The following is a 10,022-nucleotide window of genomic DNA, read 5'->3' as shown; positions in this document are numbered from 1 at the left end:
GGGTAAATATTGAGGACTTTGTACCGTTCAATGTTTCTTCAAGCGCAAACTACTCACTTTTTAGGATTTGTAGTATTTTCGCAGGGAAAAGTTTGACGTACACACTCGTCGCGGATTATTTAGACCACGGAAAACTAGATTTACGTGATATTTACGACAGAGCAAATTACTCCTCGAAAAAGTGTTTAGTTCCCCTGAACGCTGGAAATAGGTATATCATGTTCGTAATAGATGCAAAATATACGAAATTAGAATTTATCTATTCGCACATAGAAAACGAAACTTTTAGGACCGACCACTTCAAAAATTACATTTTGGATTGCAGTAACTGGAAACTTAAATCAGAGTTAGCGTACCAAATACCGCATGTCAATGCAAGCTCTTTTGCTGTTCTGCAGCACATTTGGAACTTGTGCAATAATGTTCCTCCCAACCCAGACCATCAGATGAATTATTCTGCCTATCAAATCAAATTCCAAACGGCAATACTCCAGCATTCTGTAAGCATGAAAAAAAGATGCTTAATTTGCCGATACGAAGAAAATGAACTTCTTAACAAAACGATATACCTCGAATTGGGTAGAATGTGATGAATGCCGCAGATGGATCCATTCGTCTTGCATTACCAATATGAGACGCAGAGATTTAAGATGCCCAACGACTAAATACTTGTGCGTTCTATGCGAAAAGTACTACAACATCCATCGGTATAATAATGGTTTATACAAAAATATCGATTTTATTAGTGTAACGTCCGATGAAACAAAAAATGTCATAATTACAAATTAAAACCTCTCTACATTTGTAAATTGTCTGCAGAAAAGGATTTCGTGTCGTTAAATGACGGGAATGGCTTGAAAATTCCGTATTGCAGATTTACACTGAACTTCTTGTGAAAAATCTAAGAAATAACGGTATGTTTGAAGTTTATCAAGTTCAGTTTTCAACTATAGTCACCGAAAACTACAAACCATTGGTGTTTGATTGTAGCGGGTCACAAAAACTATGAATTTTTTTACTACAATCCGTACGCAAGTAATATTGAACAGACAAATACTTATTTACAGCGATATAAGGCTTTCTAAAGCAAACAATTGGCCTCTTTTGACAAAATTAATATTGAAACTCATCAATTCAGACCTAGAATAGCACCTCACGCAAAACAAAATGTCGTGCTCTTAAAGGACGATATAGTAGCACCTACACGATGGCCACTAGCTAGAATCAGTGAAGTACATCCCGGCGGCGACGGGAAGGTCAGAGTGGTAACCGTGAAAACAACCCAGGGAAAGGAATATAAACGTCCAATTACAAAGCTATGTCCCTTACCAGTGAAAAAAGGGGAGGACCGACATCGTCATCAGAAACGGAAATCGAGCTAAAGGTCCCAGCAACGATGAACCAACATCCACCACGTCCTTCTTTCCTGCTGGCGGCCCAAGATGTTCATTTAGAACAGGACTTATACGCCAGCCCAAAGTTAGGAACGTTAGCATAATTTAACAAGGAAGAATTCTAGTCAAGGATAAAATTAATTAGAAACAAAAATAAGGAAAACACTGCCAAACGCAGAACAATAATCACATTAGGAAACAAACCAGCAAACGATGCAAAACAATCGTAAGCATTCTTGACTAGGTCGACGCATCACTTCCTATTTTATTAGAATAGTTAAGGTAGGTTAAGAAACGATTGCTGTGATATAAATAGCGTATAAGCATACTCAATAAACATTATCAAATCGTTCTTGATCTGTAGTGCATTCGCAGTTCGAAACTAAGCGGTAATCCTCAGACGAATTTACATTGTGTAAGTTTGTTGGGTGTGCAGTTACTTACCCTAACTGTACATTTGGTCCTTCGAGCAGTAAAGGAATTGGAGGGCTACATTTGGTCCTTCAAACCTTTCAACGATTCAGCGCCTCGCTACCACGAGTGTTCCGGTGCCAGTTCAATTAAATCAAGTGCCTAGAATAGCCAACGAGTATGGAGATGGAAAAACTAACCAAGGAGCAGTTCGAGCTGGCAAAAACCGTAGATAGGTCCCTATCCAACTTGAAGAAAGAAGCTGGGAGAGTTCGACGAGAATCCCCGGAAACTAGGGACGAGATCATCAACAAGAAAAGGAGTGGCTTGGAATCACAATGGACTACGTTCAGCCAACGTCACTCACAGATCATGGCCCTGCCACAAGAGCCAGGACGTGAATATTTCGCAAAGGAGTTCTACAAACAAACCCATGAATTTTTTGTGGCCTACAACGAGTACCTTAACATCCTGTCAACGGCATCTCCGGTGAGTCCAAGCGAGACAACAGCCCAAGGGGAAATAAGCCAAGAGACAACCGCTGTAGCGCCAAAGGAGACAGCGATGGGAACACCCGCACGCCCATTCGTAAGCATTCCGTCAATAACGCTGACTAAACCTGGAGGGCAAGGCTTACAAGAAATACCTTCCCTGCCCAGCCCGGGTACCACAGACCCGCAAGTACGTAAAGTGCAAAACAAATTAAAAAGGCTTATGACACTCATCCGGGACACGCAAAGCGAACTAGATGAGCAACGTGCCGGCAAATATTGGAAGTATGAAAGAGAGCACATCCGCAAGCTCTGGGACGCCATCCAAGAAGCCCACGAAGACATTATGGAAGTACCAGATACATTGGCAGAACACTACGAAACTGCCAAGAAAGCCGTGCGCCAAATCATGGTAGCGCTCGCCGACAAGGAGTCACGAGACAAAAATAGGTACGAAAAAATTCCTCTCCCACGGATACAAATTCCGCAATTTGGGGGAGATTACGCAGCATGGACCAACTTCCATGACTTGTTCCAGAAAAAGGTGCATTCCAACAAGAGATTGACCAACGTGGAAAAAATGCAGCATTTGAAAACAAATCTAAGGGGTGAAGCTAGCAAACTGCTACAACACCTGTCAATACGTGAAGCCAACTACAACGACGCGTGGCTGCTGCTAAAGAACCGTTACCAATCTGCCAAAAATGGGTCCAAACGCTCCAGACGGACTCAAAACGATCTATGACACAATTACGGATAGTCTGCGCGTGATTAACAACATGGGTATAGAAACCGATTTATGGGGGCCAATGGTGATGCACATCGTACGCAAACAGGTGGATACAGCAACCTTGGCTGCTTTTGAGAACACCCTACCAGCCCCAAAAGAGATACCGTCACTCAAGAATTTCTTGAGCTTCGTGGAAGCACGGTTTCAAATATTAGAACTTACAAAGGGCAGCAAGGCCACAGAGGACAGCAACCACAAGATACAGGCAGAAAAACGTTGGGCACGAGTCTATCACACCCACATCCTGAGATGCCCCATCTGCAAGGCAGGTCACCACCTTCCAACATGTGGGAAGTTTGGCATTTGGTCTTGAAAGGTTCGAAGGACCAAATGTACAGTTAGGGTAAGTAACTGCACACCCAACAAACTTACACAATGTAAATTAGTCTGAGGATTACCGCTTAGTTCCGAACTGCGAATGCACTACAGATCAAGAACGATTTGACAATGTTTATTGAATATGCTTATACGCTATTTATATCACAGCAATCGTTTCTTAACCTACCTTAATGATATTCAGTTTAAACGGTGTACATCGGTCACGGATTTGGGTATTATATTTGATCTTAAACTTTCCTTTTCGGAACATATATGATTTAAAAATGCTTGGCTTTATTATCAGAAATTGTCGTGATTTTTCCAATATTTTTGCTATCAAATCTCTATATGCTGCTTATGTGCGATCCAAACTAGAGTATGGTTCTCTTATTTGGTATCCTTACTATGACTGCCATAAAACAACCCTGGAAGCAGTGCAGCGTAAGTTTCTGAAGTTTTTATCGTTTAAATTGGACAGAGTTTATCCCGCAATTGGTACTGATCATCAACTACTGTTATCTCGATTTCAGGTACATTCCTTAGAAGTTCGCAGAACTCTGTCAAACCTTAACTTGCTCTTCAATTTGTTACACAATAACCTAGATTGCCCATCTCTTCTTTCCCTCATTCGGTTCCATGTGCCACGTTCTTCGGCTCGTAATGTATAAGTATATACTTTCAATTGTTCAGAGGATGTAGGAAGAACGCCGATGATGAGATTCTTAGGCGATACAGTCTTTTTGGCTTTGGACATATTAATTTTGTAATGGATTTATTAATTTTGTTAGTTTGTGAACTCCATTTGCCAATAAATGCATATTATTATTGTGCTAAGGCCAATACAAACTTACTTTGTAAATCACCAATATTTGTTATGGTAAATAACTTTAACAAAATTGCTAATATGTGTGACATTAACACTTGCTCAGTATCTGATCTTAAAAGATTGATGGAATATTTTTAATCTTATTTTTAATCTTGTTTAAGTTTAATATCATTTAATTTGGTTTTTATTAGGTTAGCGGTTAAGATATTAGTATATTTAGTTATTGTGCTTTCTTAGATTATTAATTGTCCTATAATTGGAATTTTATTCTGTTGGGCAATAAATCATATTATTATTATTATTATGGTCGGTGTTTCTTGTGAGAACTCAGGTCTAGCCTGGTTACCTAATCGCACGGATTAAGATCAAGTAACGATTAGTGTCTGTGTCTGGTGAAGTTATGTAGGGTTCTAAATTTAAAAAAAATAAACAATAAAAAATAAAATAAAAATTCACACACGCACATTGGAAATCTAGGGATAGTATGTGTAATTCATACTTACCAACATAGCTATTGATGGCCACAATAGCCAACGCTATCAGGAAAGAGGAAAACAAAACAAAAAAATCATTATAATAATTCCTGTAATTTTAGCAATTTTATTAAATGGAGTTTATTGTGTAAGTGTTTCTTTGGCTTTGCGTTTGGGTTGAATACGAGTGGGTTGTGATAACGCGGTGTGTTTCTGTGAAGAAGGAGTTTTTTGTTTTTTAACTGTGCCAGGGCGTGTAACTTTATTATTATTATTAACTATTCTAATAAAATAGGAAGTGCTGATGCGTCGACCTAGTCAAGAATGCTTACGATTGTTTTGCATCGTTTGCTGGTTTGTTTCCTAATGTGATTATTGTTCCGCGTTTGGCAGTGTTTTCCTTATTTTTGTTTCTAATTAATTTTATCCTTGACTAGAATTCTTCCTTGTTAAATTATGCTAACGTTCCTAACTTTGGGCTGGCGTATAAGTCCTGTTCTAAATGAACATCTTGAGCCGCCAGCAGGAAAGAAGGACGTGGTGGATGTTGGTTCGTCGTTGCTGGGACCTTTAGATCGATTTCCGTTTCTGATGACGATGTCGGTCCTCCCCTTTTTCCACTGGTAAGGAACATAGCTTTGTAATTGGACGTTTATATTCCTTTCCCTGGGTTGTTTTCACGGTTACCACTCTGACCTTCCCGTCGCCGCCGGGATGTACTTCACGGATTCTAGCTAATGGCCATCGTGTAGGTGCTACTATATCGTCCTTTAAGAGCACGACAAAAAGGATAGCTGCAACTGCGGCGTATACGTGGCCTTTTTTGTTGAATGCCTTCTTAATAATTGTCACATTATCAGATAGTTTATTTAATCCAAATGTTTACCGTAACAAAATCAAGGAATACTTAATTCAAAGCGCAGATGATATACTTAATTTGTGTTGGGTCTGCAATAGAGAAGTATCAAATCCAAATGAACAGTTTAAATGTGATGCTTGCGAAAGATTAATGCACACTAATCACGACATTAAAAAACCTTTAATGGATGCTGTCCTTTATGTTGCAACTTTTATAAGATAACGACATTGAATAAATTTAACGCCTAGCCTGCAGGACTGCACTATACAGTGAGCGTAGGTCCTTAACAGGATTCCCTACGTCAGTTTCAGCTAAAATCCTCGTCGGCCTGTGCAGCAAATCTTCCCGCAGTAAATTTTATTCCAGAATCATACCGACCTTAGCTAAGCGTGGGCCCTACATTGGATTCCCTCAAGCATGTAATATGATTTGCACATATGCCCAGTGGGACAATAGGGCTGAAATTGTTATGTTTGCCACTTGCGAGAGTACAGTTACCAAATAACAAGTTTTGGCGAACACCCACTTAAAAAAAAAGTAACGAGCCAAATCTTGTTAATATAATATTGGCACGAAAAACTGTTTTTTCACTACTAGCGTCTGATGGCATCATTATTAACCTTTTTTCCACTTGTAAAGTAGGCTTTCTCGGCATTTGTTCAAAGTGGTTAATAATGTGTTCATTATTAACCAGTAGTCAATAATGAGAACTGTCACGCTGTCACTTTTAGAAAACACAACCCGAAATTTCGCTCAATAAACGTTTAGACAAGTTCTCTAAAATGAATAATTGCCACCATCCACCATTTCCAGAGAAATTACATACCTGAAATTATCACATTTTGAAAAAATTCGAACGAAATTACTCTTTAAAAATATCTCAATGACAGAACAAAATACGGCCTGTTTGACTTGTACTTCCACGTACTTGATTGACATGTTAAATTAATAAACAAAAAATTCTGTCCAACCGTTCACTTTCTTATCAATATAATTGTTAATTTAGATAATTTCAAGTGCTAGTAGTGAAAAAAATAGTATATATACCACAATAGAGAAGTCTATTATTGCCTTCGCACCTTACACCCCTCGGCGCAAGCGCCTCGAGATGTAATCATGGTGCTCAGGCAATAATACTGTACTTCTCTACCTTGATATATAATGTACTATTATTGCCTACTATTTTTAATAATATAATATTATGATCAATATATCATTTGTTGTTGACAATATACTCACTGAGCAAAAATTGGATGTCCATGTGACACAACTGAACTTATGCAATTGGTAGCTGAGTATGTAATATCCAACAATTAACCCTTTTAACGACGATATGCCGGGTGATGATTGGTACCAATGTTTTATGTATAGGCATAAAAATATAAGTCTAAAAAAGGCGGAACATTAACAGAAAGTACGCAAGACCGCGCGAGATCCTTTAATTGTTTACGACTTCTATTCCAAATTAAACAGTGTTTTCGATAGACACAATTTGAAAGGAGATGCAAAAGCCACATTTATTTTCAATTGTGATGAGAGTGGCTTTGCCAGGGACCCTAGCAGACTTAGAGCATTAGGTGAAAAGGCAAACCTCTTAGCAGAGTTTCAGGAGGCTCTGGAAGAGAGTCAACTACAGTTTTACTCTGTTTATCAGCAGATGGTTTTCTCCTTCCACCTCTAATGGTATTTAAAGGTGCTGCCGTTCAAGCGCACTGGACTTCTAGTGAGTCTTACCCAGGAACGCAATACGCAGCCTCGTCTAATGGGTGGATGGAGGGAGCCCAATTTTTTTCCTGGTTTAGAGATCGTTTCATACCTCATATAAGTCATATACAAAGTATTCGAAGCACAGACACTAATACCCAGAAGAATGGAAAGAAACCCTTATAATACCTATCCTGAAAACAAATAAAAATAAACTGACACCATCCTCGTACAGACCCATCTCCCTTACTAGTCAATGTAGAAATTCACTCGAAAAATCAATGAAAACCGCATTTTTATTAACATCAAATGACATGATTCGGGACCAAAAGTCGCTTCATAAAAAGTGGCAGACATTACTTTGGCACAGAAATTTGCCCGGCAGACATATGCAGTATTGTCAGAGTAGACATTATCTACATTTTAAAAAAAATTTCGCTAAATTCCGTGATGACGTAAGCGCGACTGTTTTTTATACTTACCCCTTTCGCGCCCGGCAGACATGTATTCAGCACGGGGAATCGGCTGGCACACATATGTTTACGTGATGTGCTCGTTGCCAGCAATAATCCCATATATTTTTTTTCCAATTCCGTCATGACGTAAGTAACCTATTTTTTATGTACACTTAATTAATTAATTAATAAGCACAGGATATGCCTGGCAGACATGGCGGTTTTGTTTTTCCTCTTTCAAACCTACTTATTAATAATATTTTTGTTGAATTCCGCGATGACGTAGGGTTCAGTGTCGCTGGCTCTTGTACTAGATGGGCATTCAAGCCACTATAGCATCAGAATAATTGAGGAGGCTATTACAGAATAAAATTGAACTTGTACGCTTTCCGGCCCATTTAACTGATAAGATACAACCACTTGATCAATGCGTATTTGAACCCATTACAGTAAAATGGGACAAGAAATTAGTGCAGTATGGTAAGAGCCAGATTGGAGTAGGAACTGGTCCGCAGTTTGGAATGTTTATTAGGACAAGTATTACAGGAATCACTTTCTTCTAAAAATATTATTAGTGGCTTCTTATCAACAGGAACGTATCCTATAGATTCATCACAATTTTCGGAGGAGTTATTTGATCCAATAGATTTACAGAGGTATAAAAATAAAAAAAGTATAGCGGTTTCCACTTCCGATAATCTGCCATCCACTTCGGCAAACACACCTTCCACTTCTAAATGCATAATGACCACCGCTACCAATATCCCACCCACTTCAACGGGAAGACTACAAGATATCCGTGCTAGTCCTCAAACGATTACGCACAGGACACCCAAGAAAGCAATTGTTGCTTCAACAGTTGAAGAATCTTTAAGTCCAGAAGTTGAAAATGCAGTATTGAATTGATGTACAAGAATCGTTCCATCACCTGTTAAACCTTTGGATAATCCCCGAACAGTAGTAGAAATGTTTTCTTCTGTCTTAGGAAAAATGAGAGAAGATCCAAAGAACTCACAAAGTAGTCATACAGTAGTTCGAAGACTAAAACAGTTCAGCTACGGAGAAGTGTTATCTACAGAGCAAGTGATGACAAGATTGAAAGAAGCGGAAGAGAGGAAATCAATTAAGAAAGCCACTGTTAGAAAAGAAAAACGAACGATTGTAGGACATATATATATATGTTCAAGTTCAAACGTTCTCTCTCTCTCTCTCTCTCTATATATATATATATATATATATGTATATATATATATATACATACATATATAACGTTTGAACTTGATCAGGCTGTACAGACTTGGCATGTGAAGACCGGCCATTATGCGAACAATGTGGTATTATAACACCACCACATCACATTATTTCTATCTGTCCGCAGTATATGGATGTACCTGTGCTCTTTAATATAAACCCGATATGGGAAAATAACTTTAAAAATGAAGAGCAATGCAAAAATACTCTCGCGTTCATCCAACGAATTGGTATTGCAAACGATCTGTGATATTTTTAAATTTTTGTTTTTACGTATATTTGTGTAGTAAATGAGTAAATGTAATCACGCCTGTCTTGTTTTGTGTGTACAGAAACTGTGATATTGTAGTACGGTAGAGGCTAATGGCCATAGATGCCGAAGCCTCAGGTGGGGTTTTAGTGGGTATACCCTGATAATGGGAGAAGTCCCACACTACTCCGGACTTCTATCCGGAGTGTGCGTAATGCATTTCCCTACCTGTCCAAAAAATAATAGCGGAAAAGTTACTAACAACACTTCTGTGTAATCCAACAAAGGAGAGACTTCTGTGCAAAGTAATGATAGGATTTCTGTACAGTCTGGCAATAGTGATGCTTCAGTACAGTCCTGTAAGGCTAAATCAAAAGGAGTAGCAGCCGAATTAAGAGAGATGCGTGCTACACAAGTACTCTGTCATACTGAAAAACTAGAGGCATACAAGCAACGTACAGAAGAAATTAAACGGAAGAACAATTTATTGCAAAAATTAATCGATACCTTACAAAAATAAATGTACAATACTTATATTATAATACACATTTTATTTTATATTTTTAGAAATGTTGGTACATATTTCATCCCGTAGAAATTTTCCTTTTTCCTATTGCCCTTGATAATTAGGTTGTACATTTTCTTCTGTTATTATATTTTGGAGACATTCTAGATCATTTTGGTCTGCTAAATTGCCTGTATGGATACAAGCATTACGAAATGAAGCAAACACCTGTCACAAGGAAAAAATCAGTTTATTGAACGAATTAATCGATTTACTTAAAAAAGAATAGAATCAC

The sequence above is a fragment of the Photinus pyralis genome, unplaced genomic scaffold (genome assembly GCF_008802855.1).
Source record: "Photinus pyralis isolate 1611_PpyrPB1 unplaced genomic scaffold, Ppyr1.3 Ppyr1.4_LG1, whole genome shotgun sequence".
NCBI classification, from domain to species: Eukaryota; Metazoa; Arthropoda; class Insecta; order Coleoptera; family Lampyridae; genus Photinus; species Photinus pyralis.
This window is presented reverse-complemented; position numbering follows the sequence as displayed.